The following is a 20,181-nucleotide window of genomic DNA, read 5'->3' as shown; positions in this document are numbered from 1 at the left end:
TCTGGCAATTATGTGTCTTGGAGTTGCTCTTCTGGAGGAGTATCTTTGTGGCGTTCTCTGTATTTCCTGAATTTGAATGTTGGCCTGCCCTACTAGGTTGGGGAAGTTCTCCTGGATGATATCCTGAAGAGTGTTTTCCAACTTGGTTCCATTTCCCCCTCACTTTCAGGCACCTCAATCAGATGTAGATTTGATCTTTTTACATAATCCCATACTTCTTGCAGGCTTTGTTCATTTCTTTTTCTTCTTTTTTCTTTTGGTTTCTCTTCTCGCTTCATTTCATTCATTTGATCCTCAATCGCTGATACTCTTTCTTCCAGTTGATCGAGTCGGTTACTGAAGCTTGTGCATTTGTCACGTATTTCTCGTGTCATGGTTTTCATCTCTGTCATTTCATTTATGACCTTCTCTTTATTAATTACTTTAACTGTCAATTCTTCCACTCTTTTTTCAAGATTTTTAGTTTCTTTGCGCTGGGTACGTAATTCCTCCTTTAGCTCTGAGAAGTTTGATGGACTGAAGCCTTCTTCTCTCATCTCGTCAAAGTCATTCTCTGACCAGCTTTGATCCGTTGCTGGCGATGGGCTGCGCTCCTTTGCAGGGGGAGATGCACTCTTATTTTTTGAATTTCCAGCTTTTCTGGCCTGCTTTTTCCCCATCTTTGTGGTTTTATCTGCCTCTGGTCTTTGATGATGGTGACGTACCGATGGGGTTTTGGTATAGGTGTCCTTCCTGTTTGATAGTTTTCCTTCTAACAGTCAGGACCCTCAGCTGTAGGTCTGTTGGAGATTGCTTGAGGTCCACTCCAGACCCTGTTTGCCTGGGTATCAGCAGCAGAGGTTGCAGAAGATAGAATATTGCTGAACAGCGAGTGTACCTGTCTGATTCTTACTTTGGAAGCTTCCTCTCAGGGGTGTACTCCACCCTGTGAGGTGTGGGGTGTCAGACTGCCCCTAGTGGGGGATGTCTCCCAGTTAGGCTACTCAGGGGTCAGGGACCCACTTGAGCAGGCAGTCTGTCCCTTCTCCGATCTCAACCTCCGTGTTGGGAGATCCACTGCTCTCTTCAAAGCTGTCAGACAGAGTCATTTGCGTCTGCAGAGGTTCCTGCTGCTTTTGTTGTTGTTGTTGTTAACTGTGCCCTGTCCCCAGAGGTGGCGTCTACAGAGACAGGCAGGTTTCCTTGAGCTGCTGTGAGCTCCACCCATTTCGAGCTTCCCAGGGGCTTTGTTTACCTATTTAAGCCTCAGCAATGGCGGGCATCCCTCCCCCAGCCTGGCTGCTGCCTTGCGGTTAAATCGCAGACTGCTGTGTTAGCAATGAGGGAGGCTCCGTGGGTGTGTGACCCTCCCGGCCAGGTGTGGGATATATTCTCCTGGTGTGCCCGTTTGCTTAAAGCACAATATTGGGGTGGGAGTTTCCCGATTTTTCAGGTGTTGTGTGTCTCAGTTCCCCTGGCTAGGAAAAGGGATTCCCTTCCCCCTTGCGCTTCCCAGGTGAGGCGATGCCTCGCCCTGCTTCAGCGCTCGCTGGTCAGGCTGCAGCAGCTGACCAGCACCGATTGTCTGGCACTCCCTAGCGAGATGACCCCAGTACCTCAGTTGAAAATGCAGAAATCACCAGTCTTCTGTGTCGCTCACGCTAGGAGTTGGAGACTGGAGCTGTTCCTATTCGGCCATCTTGCTCAGCAAAAATTTTTTAAAAAGGAAAAGTACACTCATAACCCCAACATGTGACAATTATTTTAATTAACATGCTCACATATATATTTTCTGTCTTTTGCTTTCTATTCACATATATTTTCATCTAACAACATTGGGATAATTCCGTGTATTATTGTAATTTTTTAAAGGAATTTAAAGATCACCTAAACAATGAGAATATGTTAGCTTTAATGGCCCTGTAAAACCAATCCCTGAAATATTAAAATAATATATTTGAAAAAATATATCCCCTTTCTGACAGCCTTTTTTTGTGAGGCTGCTCCTGCTTGGCTGTCATAAACTGAGTCAAATTTGTCTGAATTTTAATTGCTCCTGAATATATTATTGTCCTAGAAGTAAGGTAGAACTATTAATAGAAAAGAATGTATGTTCTATGGAAAACTATTTACTTTATTGCTATTTCCAAAAATAATCAGAAATGCATATAAAACTTCAAATTAAAAAATTGTGAAGGCTGCCTTGAGGCTGATGTGGCAGAATTTGGGGAGGGGAAGAAAAGCAGGAGAAAAACACTTTAGTTTTTAGAGGCACTGGTTACATTTTTCACTGGTTCTGTTTTATCTGCATAACTTGGGTCTTCTGATTCTCTTTCTTTTTTGTGTGGATAATTGCTTTGTTGTTAGTGCTTTGACACTGAGTGACAGTGCTTTTGGGTGGTTGACAGCCAAATCTATTGGCAGACGATAGTCCTCATACATGGAGAGGTGCTTTCTTTCTGCCTAGTGACAGTAAGAGCGTCTGAGTTGACAGAGGAGGTCTCATACCTCTCAGGAGAAAGACAAAAGCAAAAGTGGGGGAGTGAGATTTCTGCCAGAATAAAAACATCTATTTAATTCTGCTATGGAGAGAAATACAACTGGCAGTGCCTGTAATGACTACAAGTTAAAACAAATCATTTTATTTATGTGTGTTGCCTATAGAAAATGTTATCACTTCGTAAGCTATCGAGTTCTCCATATCATGCCTTTGGAAACACTGTAAACCAAAAACAAATTCATCTTCTTGCAGCGGAGTTTATTAAAAGAAGACAATTCAGAAGAGCAGAGCATAGAGAGGACATAAATGTAATTCTGATATAATTCATATCACTGTATTAAACTTGTGTGAATAAAAATAGTCCTAACAATGGTTAGCAGAATTATATTTCGTAATTGTGAAAAAGAAATTTTGCAAGGTTATTTAGAGGTGTAAGCCAGGGGAATTTGATTTGTCATTGATAATTCACATTTGAAAGTTGTACAATTTAAGATAAAAGGTATCATTTTCGCTTCATTGAGAAAGGTGTTCCCTATTTAAATGCTAAATTGCCATATAGACAACATAACTCATTGTGAAACCAAAAGAAGACATGGGGAAAACCATTACCCATCTATAGAGACGGGGCTCCTTGAGGAGAGGGTCTGAATCTTGTTCATCTTTGTAATCTTAGTGCCTAGCAGAGGGAGTGGCAAAGGATTAAAACTCAGTAACTTGTTTATTGACTCGAGACTGAGTCTTCAGCTATTAGATGAATCAAGTTTAACATATTAGATGAATGAAGTTTAAGATAGAGCATCTTTATGATAGAAGCCTGAACTGGACCTAACTAGACAAGTTATAGCATGACAGATTCCAGCTCCAAAACTAGAAGACCTGTAGGAATAAAGGCTTCAGGCTGCCTCACAAGATAACGACAGTGGGTTTCAAATATATCTTAATTTGATTCAACAACATGCAGCATATATTAATTGGATTTTTGCCATGTGCCTGGAAGTGTGCTTTATACTTCGGACATTTGCTGAGGAATCTAAACAAGGTCCTTGCTCATGTAGACCTTACATTCTGTTGGACCAAGCTCAATAATAAACCAAAAAACTAATTAATAAATCTAACTACATTGTACAGTAATAAGCCATTGAGGCTGGGCATGGTGGCTCATGCCTGTAATCCCAGAACTTTGGGAGGCCAAGGTGGGCCAGTCACCTGAGGTCAGAAGTTCAAGACCAACCTGGCCAACACAGTGAAACCCCATCTCTACTAAAAATACAAAAATTAGTCAGGTGTGGTGGGGCACGCACTTGTAGTCTCCGTTATTCGGGAGGCTGAGGCAGGAGAATTGCTTGAACCCGGGAGGTGGAGCCTGCACTCCAGCCTGGGCGATAGAGCGAGACTGTGTCTCAAAAAAAAAAAAAAAAAGCTGGGCGCAGTGACTCACGCCTGTAATGCCAGCACTTTGGGAGGCCGAGGCAGGCGGATCACGACGAGGTCAGGAGATCGAGACCATCCTGGCTAATACAGTGAAACCCAGTCTCTACTAAAAATAATAATAAAAAAAAAAATTAGCAGGACGTAGTGGTGGCTGCCTGTAGTCCCAGCTACTCGGGAGGCTGAGGCAGGAGAATGGCGAGAATCTGGGAGGTGGAGGTTGCAGTAAGCCAAGATCGCACCACTGCACTCCAGCCTGGGTGACAGAGCGAGGCTCCATCTCAAAAAAAAAAAAAAAAAAAAAAAGTAACAAATGCTTGAAGAAAATAAAAGAGAACAATATTATATTAAATGATTCAAGAATAGTTGTGATTTAGATGGCCTGATCAGAGAAGTCCTTAGGTGATGTGTGAGAAGAAATCTGGATGACAAAAGGAACCATTCATTTGACTGTTTAGAGGTTAGCAATGACCTGCCAAGGATTTTGCAGAAGAGACTTTCTGTGGGAAGCAAACTGAGAAAAACAGAAAAAGAAAAAAAGGCTTTCTAAGGTCTCTTCCAACTCAGCAGGACAAGATTGAGTAAGATCTCAACTTTTAGGTTTCATCATTCATTGGCCCTCATGTCTCCTTAGTGAGACAAAATTCATGAATAATTGAGTTGAAATGAATAGATAAATTGGTTTCTTCAACTGAACGGTATCACCTACTGAAAAAACTCAACTGAAAAGGATGAATGATGATAATATTGGCTATTTTAATGGTCAATATATGATCCACATCCCCCTATTCAGTTCCTTTTAAATTGCTTTCTACGTATTGTTACTCCAACTAGCTATATCGCAGCTACTTATCAATTTTTCATTGACATTTGTCTCATCAGTGGATTGCTGGAGGTTTTTAAGCCTCCCTATCGAAATGTTGCCGGAAAACAGAATGTCAATCGTACTAATGTATTTTTAAAATTCAGTTAGTGTTGAGTCCATAGTTACGGTCCTTCCATCTGCTGATGACCCCGAGTGCTTCCCAGATGGCCCCTTGCCCACCAGAACACTAAAAAGAACAGCACAAAAAAAAGACATTAAAATATTTTCCAAAAGCAGGACTTCCAGAAGAAACAACACATGTTCATTATTTTATTTCCTTCTAAGGTTTTCGTGGTAATACATTTTCAGCATTCTAAGTTTTTCCTAGAAGGGGTCCTGTAATAATGTGTAGTTCTCATTCTTTAATTTGTTTATCCATTTCTTTCTTTTACAAACATCTATTCTTATCACGACTAAGACACCATCCTGCATGTGTAGATCTTAGAAATGAGTAAGAAATATGTATCTGGTGCCTGAGGTTGTGGAATAGAAAATGAGTAAAGAATGACCAAAGTACAGTAACATATAGCAAAGGATAAAATGTAGCATATAGCAAAGTAAATGTAATAGCATACAGGAAAGAAATTATTATAAGAGATGTTAAACAAAAGAGGGTAATGTAAAATTTCACAGCTGGTGACTAGAATGAAACAAGATTTTTTAAAGCAGTAGCATTTAGGCTGGACTTTTTAGGAAGAACTGAAATTTCAACAGGTAAGAATAAAAATGTTAATACACAAGCAAAGACATAAACTTTTTGGGGGTCAAAGCAAATAATGCAGTTTCCATGTAAGATAGATCATATGTGAAGGTGTGAAGTCAGAAAGTATTCTAGTTATGGCTATTTTGGTTATAAGGATCAGAAACACCTTGAAACTGGTTGAAGCAATGCTTTATATATATATATATATATAATGATAGAATTAGCAATCTCGTGGACATCATCAACAGGAAATGAAATACAGCAGAGCTCGTGGGTCCAGAACAGCAAAGTCAGGTGCAATGGAGACTGCTCATGCTGTTTTATAACAGATAGGCATAGAACACAAAGGAGAGCTAGGACTCAAAGATAACACAAAGCTTTTGAGATGGGTGAAGGAATTCAATATCCTGGCAGAGAGAGCACTCAATAAAATTACCTACTCCTAAATGACCGGCTGACAGACTGAAAGATTTCTTTCAAAAGGAAGGACATCATGCAGCCTTTGACATCAGATTTTGATATTCTGATCCCAGGTTACAGGAGACAACTTTCTAGCCACTTGGTAAAGATTTTAATAGGAAAGGCTGAGTTGCATTTCCTGATGAATGTAAGTTTTGGTATTACAACAGGTAATGTTTGCATGTGAGTTTACTAATAACTTTAATATACTTTGGCATAGGCAGTGTATTTGATTTTCATGACACTGAGAATGAGTAGTAGTTTTGCAGATGAGGAAACTGATGCACAATTGCTTATTGAAACTTTAAAAATTTGCTTCTAGCAGAGAGAAGACATAGCCTAAAGAACTTGGGCTATAGCGCCTGGCCCAGTGGCTCGCACCTGTAATCCTAACACTTTGAGAGGCAGAGGTGGGCAGATCATGAGGTCAGGATTTTGAGACCACCCTGGCCAGCATGGTGAGACCCCGACTCTACTAAAAATACAAAAATTAGCTGGGCATGGTGGCAGGGGTCTGTAATCCCAGCTGTTCGGGTGGCTGAGGCAGCAGAATCATTTGAACCCGGGAGGCGGAGGTTGCAGTGAGCTAAGAACGCGCTGCTACACTACAGCCTGGGTGACAGGGAGAGACTCCATCTCAAAAAACAAAACAAAACAAAACAAAACAACTTGGACTATAAATCCCCAGATATTTTTGGTCCAAGAAATAACAATGGTATAATCCACAAATGTCTTCAAATGCCATGTTGCCTTTTCATAATGCTCATTTACTTCAATCCCCTCCTACTTAGTAACTCACAGTTCAGCTAATTTTGCTTGAATTATAAAACACATGATCAAATTGCCCCATAGATTTATAATTATATGATTATTATTATATATATTTTACTATTATTTTGTTAAAGCAATTGCTTTATTAAACCATTAATTAGGGGTGACCTTAGAATACATAAAGCACCTATTTAATGAATATTTGCTGAATTGATTTTTATGACAGCAACTTACTGAAAACTCTGTTTTAATTCTCCAGTGCTGGATCTGATTTTATATTTTCTATTCTCTCCCAAAAATGTAAGGCATTGTTACTACCTCCACATCCGGTTTTCCTCTCACCTCATTTTTATTATTCTTCAAGTTTACAACCTATGTAGTTACTGTCTAAATATAAGTGAGCAAACTCAATCTTTACATGTTTAGAAAGCAGCCTCAATAAAGAGTTTTCTCAGAGCCTGAAAATACAGTCGCCAGAGGTTGAAAAATATTATCGTTAGGTGGATAAATGTGAACGTTACAACTTTGCTCCAATTTCATCACTTTTGCAGTGCCTGGTGCATTGTTGGGGTTATATAAATATTAAATTCTAATCATATTGACAATTCTTACCTGAAAGAATCCTTTCCAGATAGGTTATGTAAAGAGTGATTCATTTGGGCAAATGAAATAAATTTGGATGTAAATATTACAGACTCGTCGAACTGTTTGCTAGATATTCATGTTCTGCTGAGTCCTCAGAATCATGTATGTGTGTGTGTGTAGAATATATATACCCATCCACATGTGTGTGCCTGAGCACACATGTGAATGAAAATATATGCCTGTTGACAGGAATACGCTATATATGGAACATATATATTGATAGATTTCAAAACCATGATTTTGATTAAAAAACACATTTCACACATATTCATTTCAGAACCATACAAATGTGCATGTCTACATATACATGCATAGGTATGTATATATACATGCATGCATGTTTAGAATGTTTCACCATCCGCTTATTTGTTTTACTTCTCATCTGCTGCATTTTACTGTTTTATATATATATGATTTCACAATTTCAAGTTCTTTCTCTCATCCAGTATCCTCTGGAAATTACCCTAGCATGCTTTCTGACTTCCCTTTTAATTGCATCTCTGCAACCGTCGTGAGAAGAACCTGTGGAGATTTTTGAGCGATTTATTGGTAAGAATCAGATTGCAGGAAACTCTTGTATAAGGTTCAGTCCTTACAAAACAATGATGTTATTTAAGAGCACTGAATCTCTTCATACCCATCACTTTGACATATGCCAGATTTCACTTGGTTGCAGCCTCCTAAAAAGACTGCTAGAAGCAGTGTCAGTGCTGGTATGGGCATATTTGTAAGTGACAGGACAATCCCTGCGCAAAGCCTCTAGGTTCTAAATTAAATTATTTTGTAGACTTTAGCAAATACCAGACTACTTGCAGCATGAAGCCCTGTTTTTATAAAACTTTTATAATTCCCAGGCAATTTTAAAATAGGATCTGGGCAGAATGGGAGGCAAATGAGGTTAAGGGAAAGGCTATACCTTCCTATACTTCCTATACTTCATACCGATTTTAATTTTACAAGGGTGTTTTTCCTTTTAAGATATCTTAGGAAGCCAAATAATTCTATAGAGTGCAATTTAAAAAAAGAAACATGAAAAAAGGATTATGACCAGACAATCCACAAAGGAGAAAGACAAACAGCATATTAATTTAGGAAGCAATTCTGAGCTTTACTAATAATCAGGGACATGCAAAACATCCACAAAATGAATAAAATAAATAAGAGGTAAAATAAAATCAGATAGGCAGACATTTTAAAGTCTAACAATATTAAGGATTGGCAATGACTTCTTACTCTCCAATTCTGCTTGTGGGAAGGTGAATTGAAGTAACAATTTTGTAGAGGAATTTTGCATTATCAGTAAAATTGAAAATGTACATAACCAGCAATTCCACCTTTATGTTTATACTGTAAAGTAACATTTATACAAGCTCACGAGGGAAAGATGTACAGGAATATTTATGGCAACACGGTTTGAAAGAACAAAAAAAGAAAACTCAATGTCTATCATTTACCTAATGGACAAGCTAAAAATGTATGTTCCTGTGTATGTAAATGGGAACATATGGCAGTTAATAGAAACAGAATATACAAGAAAAAACATAAACGTTGATAGATTTAAAAACCATGATATTGAGTTATAAAGCAAACTATTGAATAATGTATACACTAGAATGCTATTCATGTAAAATTTTAGAGAATATCCTCATAAAATATATTAATTATGTATAAAAAGGTAGGTTATAAAAATGGATTCAGCATAATTTATGATGGTTGCCTCTGTGAGGAGGACACATGTGACTTTGTCTCAATAATACTTTATTAAAAACAAAGATGAAGAAAATACAAAAAATGTTAGTAATAATTCTGGTTAAGTACAAGTATTTTTATTACATTATTTTTTCTACCCCTTATTAGTTGTAAAATTTTCTCAATACAAAAAAAACTCAATAAATATTCTTACTAGTTTCAGTTGTCGATGAAAAGAGTCAAACTGTAAAATATTTGAAGAGATTTATTCTGGGCCAAATACGTGTAACCACAGCCTGTGACACAGCCCTCAGGACTTCCTAAGAACATGTACCCAAGGTGTTCAGGTGCAGCTTGGTTTTATACATTTTAGGGAGACATGAGTCTTTAATCAAACACATTTAAGAAATACACTGGTTTGGTCCAGAAAGGTGGGACAACTTGAAGTGGGGCTTCCAGCTCATAGGTAAATTTTAAATTTTTCAGGTTGACAATTGGTTGGGTTTATCTGAAGACCTGGGGTTAATAGAAAGGAATGCCTGGGTTAAGATAATTGTGGAGACCCAAGTTATTATTTGCAGAGGAAGCTTTTAGGTACTAGACTTTAGAGAGAATAGGTTGTAAAATGTTTCTGATCAGACCTGAAGTCCGTGTTGATGTTAATGCCACAGAGATGTAATGAGACATGTCTGACTCCATTTCCTGGTATGGCCTGAAACAGTCTCTCAGGTTAAATGTTAAAAGAGCCCTGGCTGAGGAGGAAAGGCCATTCGGATGGTTGGGAGAGGCCTTCCAATTTGATTTTTGGTTTACACATTGTACTCTACTAATTGATAACTTAGGAGAATATTTTCTGTCTAGCAATGGTTGTTATGACTATATATTTTAATGCCAGTTCAGAAAACAAAGAAGTGATTTGAATTATCTAACATAATTTACCTACACAAGATTATAGTTTAATTTTAATTGCATTTAAGACACAAGTTTTCCTAAAGCAACACTCAATATGCACCATCAATTATCTTAAAGAAAGAAATGCAGAAAATATATTAATTACGGGTCATGACCCAGCAAATTATGAATTTCCAATCAGAAGTAAATCATTGCCACTAATTAGCTTTCTTGTTTGCCAGACTGGGTTAAAGTCTTTATAACATAAGTCATTTCATAAATCATTTTCTCAACATGCAAATCTGAAAGGAATGAGAATTTGAAGGTATGCTAAGAGCTTAGTAATATTCAGAGACAGAATTTTGTTGGACAGTCTCCACTGATTTCAGAAATATCTGATCAGTTCAATGTGGAATATTTGGAGTTATTGACACCTTATTTTCATTACTAGTACAGATTGTTTAGATGCTATTTCCTATTTGTCCCTCCAATCCACTAAGTCTTATATAGACTGAGTCTTTATTTGTGTGAAGAGAAAAGGGTGTGGTGTTTTGAATGTATTCCAGCTTCATAAACTTTTAGCAAAATTGTGATGTTAGTGGGGTTGGATTTGCCTCAAATTTCTACCGGCTTAAACTAGCAATACCAAATCCTCAGTGCTTTTAACTGACATGAATAGTAGAAAATTATCTGATCCCCTGTTCTCCTTTTTTTTCCCAACTCTCATATTTTTCTATATCAAGAACACAGATGTTGTTGTTCTTCTGCCATTTTTCTAATCTTTTCAAAATTTTGTCTACCCCTGCTTTCAAAATTTACTTTTCCCTATTTCCGTTTTCATCAACTCCTGCTCTCTGATGTTTCAGCTAGATAATCTAACAACAAATTAGTACCAATAAGTTAATAAATATTAATGAATTATAATTGGGAAGTACACTCACAGAGTAACACATTTGGGGATGTGATCATTTTCTTTTCTAGAAATAATCTTTTAACCTTCTTCCCACTAGACTATAAACAACATGAAAGCAGGATATTTTTGTCTCTGGTTTACTGATATGTCTCTAGGACTTGAACAGTGCATGGTGCTAACAGATGCTCTTAAAAAATAAATGGAGAGCAACAACAATAACAGTGCAATGTTTTCAGAAAGGGAGAAAACGGTAGGACAGATGTGTGGACAAGCCTGTTTTTCACTGCTTCTTACTTTTGGGTACAAGCACTGCCCCTAAGGCAGGGTGTACAGAGTTGATTTCATCAGCATTTTGATGGTACCCATAGCATTTAGAAATCAAATCAGCATACTATGCACTCAGGAGAAAAGAAAATGCTATTTTGCTGATTAGCCATTTTCCCTGAGAAATCAAACTTTTAAGGGAGCTTTGTCTCCTTGTTTGATTTCTAAGATAAAGGCCATTTCAACACTAGCATGAAATGAGGCATATTTTAGCAGTTATGAAAACTCCAGAAAACTGAAACCAGGTCAGTCTCTTGGCAAAAATACAGCAAGACTTTTTAGTTAGTCCCACCCATCTTATTAGACCTCACTCCCCGAGCCTGTAGCCAAATATTCAAAAACACATACTTCACAGTCCCTAATGCTTTCATGGCCCTTCAGATGATCAATATTTTCATTACTTTCCCCCTAAAACCAACCACAAGTGTGTAACAGCAGTTTAAAAGGGTATAGCATTGGGAATAGGAGTTTCGCATATCCTAAGAAGAGAGTTGAATCATCGTTTCTGGGTTCTGCTCCCCATTTCATTAATACCTGTTTTTCTAAGATCGTAAGAAATCCTTCTGAATCTTGCAGTATAGTTGAAAACAGCCTCCTCTGTGGCACCACCTTTGGCCTCCTTTTTCTTGTCACTGTTCCTGGCTCCTCCTCCTTATCTGACCTTTAAATGTTGTACTCAGGATTCTGGGCTTCATATTTTTCCGATTCTCTCTCCAGGTGTTCTTATTCTGTCCTATGACACTAAATAAAAATGCATGTGTGTAAAATTCTCATATTTTCATCTCCAGCCCTGCTTTGCTTTCTGATCCATGGAACTTTGCTTGTCCTCTTGGATACTCTTCTAATATGTCCACTCAAAAATTACAGATACTAACATGTTCAAAACTGAGCTCATAAACTCCCTCATAAACACACTCTTCCTCCTCTAATTCTCATCACAGAAAACTAGAAGCTATCCTGAATGTCTGCCTTTCCCGTATATGCGATATCTAGCATATAAAGTGCACTCAATAAATGTGTGTGTGGAGTCAGTAGGAAGAGGAGCAGCTAGAGTAGTCATGTGAGCAGCCGTGAAATCACATTATGTAGGCAATATGCAGTTCCATCAACATGTATTTCGTTGTGTATTCTTCCTAGACATTTACTTTAGTAAGATATGCAATCTCATCTTTTGCTTTACACTAATAATATCAACCTATATCATTGGAGTACTATTTTAAGTCATTTTTATTTATCCCAAATAACCTTGAAGGATAGGCATTGTTTTTCTTATTCTCTAGATGATGAAGATGAGGCTTAGAGAGTTTTCGTGACTCTCTGAAAAAGATGCCCAGCTGGTAATTTGTAGAGCTGGGAGAGAAATTGAGATTTTTTTTCATTTTTAAATATATGATTCCAGGCCATTGTAGGATTATATATATTTTTATTATATAAAATGAGGTCAATGGAAGATTAGCCTCAGTTTCTGCATCCATAGAATAAGGATAATAATATCTACCTCAATGCGATAATTAAATGAGATAATGCATGTAAAGCACTTAGTGCAGCGATGGGGCCATGGTAAGCCCTTATGATGGACTACAATTTATTAATGTGAGATTTTAAATCTCTTCCTCTATGAAATGCGAAGCAATTAAAGGATTTTGAGCAAGATAGTGATGCAATGAAAGCCACTATGGGGAAGATTAATCTGTCACTTGTGGGAAGTTTATATTAAAGTAGAGAGAAACTGGAGACAAAGCGAATGGCTTGAGGACTGTCACGATAGCTCAAGCACAAAGTGCCACTTGCCTAAAGTTAAGTGGTGGCTCTGGGAGACCCCATCGCGAAGTTGGGGTGCACCTGCAGGAGTGCAGCCTAGGAGAACTGCCAAGGTTGGGAATCTGTGAGCTCAGGCAGAGTCAGCCAGGGAAGTCAGAAGAAAACTGTCAAGCACACAGGGAGAGGAGTAACATACACCAGGGCTTGTTGAGGGGCAGGGAGAGAGGGGAGCGACCTTAGAGGATGGGTTAATAGATGGAGCAAACCATTGTTGCACACACATACCTATGCAACAAATCTGCATGTTCTGCCCTTGTATTCCAGAACTTAAAGTACAATTTAAAAAAAAGAAAGAAAACTGTCAAAGAAAAAGGAGAGTATCGAAGCTGTAGCAGAGATGAGGGTTCTAGAAGTCAAACTAGAAGTCAAGGAAAGAAGGAAAGCTATGGTTGTAAAGTTTTCCATGTCCAGACAAAATGTTGTCCCCAGAAACATTTGTGCTGCGCTATTGTTTTCTGACTATACTGTCGCTATTTGAAAATTCTGCATATTTGGACTCCCTTTCAAATTAGAAGCTGTAGCAGCTCAAAATGCACGTTCACATATGCTAATAATCTTCCTTAGCTGCCATGATCTCCATATACCTGAAATTTCTGCTGATGCCTGTTGTGTTATGTCAGGCATGCTTCACTCATTCACGGGAAAGGACCAAAAGCCAGGCTGAACCTAAAGTAGGTCAGGTTGCAACAGCCTATTTTGGCTCAAGAGAAATGTTTCACACATGAGCCCTTAATAGTGAGAGGGTTCTTACCCTATTTAAATAATATAGACCTGAATTTCTTAACCCATAGTGGGAGTATAGTTTAGAAGGTCCATGAGATATCAAGACTAGCCTTGTTCAATATGAAAATAAAGTATGACATGGAGAGATGTTAAAAAGGATTAATTATGGTGGTAGTTTGGATATTAGAATTAAAGGGCAAGAAAATTAGTAGTATTTCAGAAAATCTGAAAAATCCCTTTAAAATAGCCAAGCTTTATGCTGGTTTGATTTTTTTCTCATGCCTGGCGAGCCTAAGAGAAGCTAAAACACAGAGAGCCATTGTTTAAAAATTAAACTTTGTGGAATGAGAACTAAACTTCAGGAATCAACAACCTGTACTTGGCATGCTATCAGGAAAGAACCATTAATAAACTTGTCTCTCAATAAGTGTAGAATTTGATATTTTTTAAAATTGTTAACATAGTATTTTAAATTTGTTTTTTTTTTTTTTTTTTTGAAACGGAGTCTCGCTCTGTCGCCCAGGCTGGAGTGCAGTGGCCGGATCTCAGTTCACTGCAAGCTCCACCTCCCGGGTTTACGCCATTCTCTCGCCTCAGCCTCCCGAGTAGCTGGGACTACAGGCGCCCGCCACATCGCCCGGCTAATTTTTTGTATTTTTTTTAGTAGAGACGGGGTTTCACCGTGTTAGCCAGGATGGTCTCAATCTCCTGACCTCGTGATCCACCCGTCTCGGCCTCCCAAAGTGCTGGGATTACAGGCTTGAGCCACCGCGCCCGGCCTTTTAAATTTCTTTATTGAAATCCGTCACCAAACAATAACAAAACTCGCAGAAGCATTATGGTTGCTCAGTGAAGTAATAACTGCTTGGATTAGATTCTCTGCTTCAGCAGAATCTAGATGCATGTACAAGAGTGATATATAGCAAGGCCGCAGATACTGTAGAATGTCTTCACAGCAGACTGAACATCAGAATTGACACTAAACCTTGTGTCAAGATACACACAAAGACTTCCAGACACAGAGTGCACCTGAGGTTATAATCTGTCAAGATTAACAAAGAGTGAATACCTACAAAAGCAAATAGACTGTGATATAATTGTCATCTCCAAACTGGTGAAAGAAGATTTTTCTTCCCAATTAACATTCAAGCACACGAGACTGAAATCCATTTACTCATTTTCTGATAATTTATGCAGCAATGTACAGAAATAATAGGCATGGTTACATGGCACATTTATACAATACTTTTCATCCCTAAGGATCCTAAAGCTCTTTACAATTATAGCTAATGTTTGTTAAAGTACTTTGAAAGGGGAGAGCGCCACAGACGTTCCAAATATTATGATTATGAAAGAGCTTGATACAGTATGTATAGGAACACTTCGCTCTCATGAAATTGTTGCCAGTTCTAGTGCGGGAAATAGAATTCCTTTATGAGACTGATGAGCCAATGTTTATACAACTTATCCTTCAAGAAGCTTAAAGTCAACCTCTTCTCTACTGTAACCATCTCAGAAATTACATGCAATATGGTCTATAATTACTTATTTTTAGAATTGTAAGGAATGCAAATATCTTTAATCAGAAAAACTCATTTTTTTTTTTTTTTTTGGTCAACAAATAAGAGTCATTATTTCCAAATGATAAAATTATAGCATAGAGAGAATAATGATGTAAAAAGATCCTTCTGCTCAGTGATGGCAGAGTATGTTGTATTATTTCACTAGCCCCAGCAACTGAACCACCTTTCCATACATGAACTTGTGAGTCAAAAAGCCAAGAGAATGGCAGATAATGGACTTCTCAGCCTCCCTAACAGCAGCATTGACAGATGATATAGACTGCCAATCAGACCAGGTGCCTGGATTTTGAACAAAAAGCCAATGTCATTAAAAAAAAAAAAAAAAGATACTACATAGAAACCCAGTCTTGCAAATATATCTTTGGTGGCCTCATCCAGTTTTCAGATGCAGCAGTGGCAGTATTTTTAGCCATAGATCTAGGAACAAACACAGCTGGAAAGAAGTGTGTGGTCTATGCTCTTTGGTAGTGACAATGGAGTTATCATAGGACCAGGTCTACGGTGTGAGTCGTGGATTTTACTTTAATTTCCTAGCAATGTAATCTACAAGCCTGGATCTTCAGCCCTCCTAGAGATTATGTGAGTTACTTGCTGTCTTGTAAATAAACTACTTTTCTGCTCAAATTATCAGAGTTGGTCTCTGTTGCTTATAATCCAAATCTCTGAATATTTGATACACTGATGATGCTTTAATCAGTTTAAGCAAACAGTTTTTTTTTGTTTTTTTGTTGTTTTTTTTTTTAGACAGAGTCTTGCTCTGTTACCCAGGCTGGAGTGCAGTGGCATGGTAATGGCTCACTGCAACCTCCACCTCCCGGGTTCAAGCAATTCTCCTGCCTCAGCCTCCTGAGTAGCTGGTATTACAGGTGTGTGCCACCACACCCAGCTAATTTTTGTATATTTACTAGAGACAGGGTTTTACCATGTTGGTCAGGCTGGTGTTAAACTCCTGACCTTGTGATCTGCCCACCCCCCCCGCCCGGCCTCCCAGAGTGCTAGGATTACAGGCATGAACCACCGCTCCTGGCTTAAACCAACAGTTCTTAATCTGGTGAACTAACTATTGTATATGACTTGGCTCCTTCCTTTTCCTTTTCTATTAAATTTGGATATGAAAAAATTGCCCGGCTTTGGTTTCTGTTTTGTTGTGATTTGATTTAGTTCTCTCTCTCTCTGTCTGTCTCTTTCTGTCTCTGTGTATGTGTGTGTGTGTGTCTCCATATATACTCATTTGACTCTTCTCTGGATCTAGTAAGTTTGTTGCTGGATCCAGGAACCTCCCTACATTTTCCTGAGCAAAATAAAAATAAAGGCACTTAATGAACACAGGTTTCATTCTTCTAGTCTATATGTTTGTGTATTTATTAAGGATTTTATATCAATTTTTAAGGACAATTCAGTAACTGGTTATATTTTGGAAAGCAGATATAGCACTTATAGGAAGAATAAAAAATAGAAAAAAAAATGCTCTAATATAATGTGAGTGGCTACTTAGACCTAAGGATAAAATTGCCATGGACAGATTCACACTAGTTTCAAAAAGTCTTATGTCCCCCTCGACTTAAATGAAAGTGAAAATGATGTGTGCTGAAAAGCTAGGCAGGAAGACTCAAAAGTAACTCTGGTGATTATGAATGCACTAATGACAGTGACACATGAAATGAGCTCTCTCAAAACTGTTTCATGAAATGCTAGAGTAGATACATCATTATTTCTAAATGAGTATATGATCTTTTAATTACATGAATGTACTTAAATTAATACACTAAATATTTGAGTAGGCTAAAATGGAATAGTATGCTGCAGAAGTTTAAATGGATATGTCCTTTTACTCAGTAATTCTACTGAAGTTTTTTTTTTTAGGACAGTTTTGTGTGGCGGTTGAAAATCTAGGCACAGACAAACCTGGGTTCAAATCGTGGTTCTGCTGAGGACTAAATGTGTCACATGGACAATGTGTCACCATTCCCCAGCCTCCAAATCTCCATCTAAAAAGAACAATTAATAATGCTTGCCTCAAAATGTTGCTAAGAAGACTAAACACATAAAGCATTTAGCATAGTGCTTAGTGCATAGTATGTGACAATGTCAGCTATTGCAATGATAAATATTATTATTGTTATTATCTTGCCACAGAAATATTCACACCATTTGACATCACATAAATGTCCATCACTACACAAAGCATTAAATAAATTGTTTCACCCAGTCTTTGGAATAACAACAAATCCATCTAAGAAGTGAAGTAGCTTTATATGCACTGACAGTAATGAAAATCCATTATATGTTACTGGTCACTATAAAAAGCAGATTGCAGAAAAACATGTCTCTCACAACCCCACACTTTTACATGCATGTCTATGTTGCTGTCTGTTTGCATGGATTCATCAATGTATTTGAAACGTTATACTAGTTAACACTAGTTATCTCTGGGGAGTAGAAATGTGAGTGGGAGAAAATAAAATAAGCATTTCACTTTTCTTTTATAGATTTTGTTTATCTGTGTGTTTGTGTGACTATGTATGCCTTTACTTTTACACAAAACAATGAGAAAAAGTAAACTTTTGAAGCCATTTTATTCAACAGTGACCTTCCAAGTTTCACACCAGTAATAATGCCAATTTTCACCAATAAATTATGCATGTGTATAAGCATAGTCCTTTCTAGGCCCAGAATCCTATCATATTAACAGGAGTTTTGCATGTATAAGGAAGAACCTCCCATAATTCTCAAATATTTTGTTTGCATTTCCCAAGCTGACAATTTATTTGTAGAAAGTTTTTGATTATTTTATGAAAATACATCTTAATGCTGTCTTTAAAAAAAGAAAGTTTATGACTATCATGCACTGTTCTTTTATTTTTTTTTAATTTCAATTTGAGAGCAGGCACTGTTTATTAACCAATTAGTTTAGAAAAGTAATCATGGTAGATACCTTAGTTCATTCTTCTAATAAGCCTGTTGATCTGATCTGATCTGTTACCAGCATCTCTACCTTGTACAAAATGAGTGGCCGTTTTCTTCACTCTGCCTGGTGGAAAACATCATTCGAAGGGCCACAGAAAGTTATTTGCTTCTTTGAAGTGTTTTCTAACAGTATAGATCTCATGAATCAGATCCTCCATGCAGATCATACCATATTTACCAAGAGATCGAGCGATCCTAAGCGTTATCTGTCAAAGCAATTCACTTCTGAGTGATTTTCCCATAACCATGCTTGTAGATTAGTTCATTTACTGACTTCAGATTTGGGTACCCCCATGCAATGTATGGCTCTACAATCCTCAGCATGCTAACTGAAGCCTTGTTGAGCCTCACAAAGGTTCCCTTGAAGATTTGATGAAGGTGAAGAAGCTGCAACACCTTTCAGACCTAATAGGAAGGATGTGATATTCTTGTTTCTAGTGCTACATGGCATGTTTTTTGTATATCTGAATTCAGAGTAACACAAGATGCAATAAGAATGTTCAATTGCAATCAAAGATTTGAATAAAACATGCCTGATAACATTGATACCTCTGATCCTGATGATAAACGTCAATTTGGGTTCTGCAGGTACATAGAAGTTGCCAGATTTTCTTGCCATCCTCACCATTTGAATTTCAGTTCTGTACATCTGCCTATATTCCTTGTGATAGTGCTTCACTTTTTCCTAGATAAGCTTCCTCCTTGCCTTTCTAAGCATCTTTTGGGCAAACTTCTTTCTCAGGTGCTTGATCTTCAGCTCTGCAAAATTCCTTCGCTTTTTCTTAAGGGTTTCTGGCACAGCAGGAACCTTCTTCTTCTCTTCTATAACCTCCATGGTTCCGGCTGAAAAAGAGGCATGCACTGTTCTTTCGAATGCCATCGAATTAGGCAAATTCCTTTTTCCCTCAGAACAATGCATTCTTGCCTTGCCAAAGTCAGTTTCTCTTCATTTAGCTAGGACTCATAATTAACCCTTCATTTTATCTCAAAATCAATGTGCAATGGATCATAGAGATTATGTGTTCACTCCACAGATATTTATTACTTGTCAACTCTATGGAAGAAATTGCCTTACCTGCAACACAACTCATTTGCATCTTATAAGTGGTGGGAAAGGGATTGAATTGACACCTTTTCTCCACATACAGTTCATTTATTTTAGGCAGAGAAACGAGAGCTCAATGCAGTAATGTTCTCTAACCAGCAATTATAGTTTGAAGTCACAAAACCAGGTAGCCTTTAAGCAATGGGTTAATAACACATGCCACTCTGTACAGATTTAGATGATGGATGACTGGAACTTGAAGTAACTGGACAGCTGTCTGAACAGACTATTTCATTATACGTGAAGGAATGGCATTTCTAACTATGATGATAATTAGAGTAGATGAAATGCATAAATCAGGGAAGTTTTTTTATAGCATTGGTTTGGGGGAACAGTTTTTAACCCTCCGTATGTGCTCAGTGCATTGGATTAGGAGCCAATGCATGTTGCTATAATAGGAATGATGTGATATTCTTGTTTCTAGTGCTACATGGCATGTTTTTTGTATATCTGAATTCAGAGTAACACATGATGCAATAAGAATGTTCAGTTGCAATCAAAGATTTGAATAAAACATGCCTGATAATATTATAATCGGCGTTATTTTAGCCATATAATTCCTGTAGTTCAAGTAAATTCATTTTACCCTTTTCCAGTATCTCACAAATTTGTAACATCCCTCTTTCAGTTATCAATTGCTGTGTAACAAAATTCCCCAAATCTTAAAGGCTTTTTACCTCTCTTTTTACCTCTCCTCATTCTGAGTTGTCAGGGATCAGTTAGTTCTGCTGATCTTACTTGAGAATTTTCACAAAGTTGCCAAATTCATAAGGAGACCCGACTTAGCCTCTGGGAAGGCTGAACCTGTCTTCATC

General features: G+C 37.7%; 1 long non-coding RNA gene and 1 pseudogene across 1 annotated transcript; one reads left to right on the top strand and one right to left on the bottom strand.

The window, feature by feature from the left end:
- The first annotated feature begins 762 nt into the window (after positions 1-762).
- LOC117064549 lies at positions 763-19,004 on the top strand. Its single transcript, XR_004429524.1, has 4 exons — positions 763-773; positions 5,406-5,408; positions 13,695-13,700; positions 18,933-19,004. It is a non-coding gene; the product is annotated as an uncharacterized LOC117064549 (long non-coding RNA).
- Positions 18,231-19,096, bottom strand: LOC117064548 (annotated as a pseudogene).
- Between the last annotated feature and the right edge of the window lie 1,085 nt (positions 19,097-20,181).

This window comes from Trachypithecus francoisi, unplaced genomic scaffold, assembly GCF_009764315.1.
Source record: "Trachypithecus francoisi isolate TF-2019V2 unplaced genomic scaffold, Tfra_2.0 Lachesis_group2, whole genome shotgun sequence".
In the NCBI taxonomy this organism is placed as follows: Eukaryota; Metazoa; Chordata; class Mammalia; order Primates; family Cercopithecidae; genus Trachypithecus; species Trachypithecus francoisi.
The sequence above is the reverse complement of the archived record's forward strand: the minus strand, read 5'-3'. Positions and strand labels throughout refer to the sequence as shown.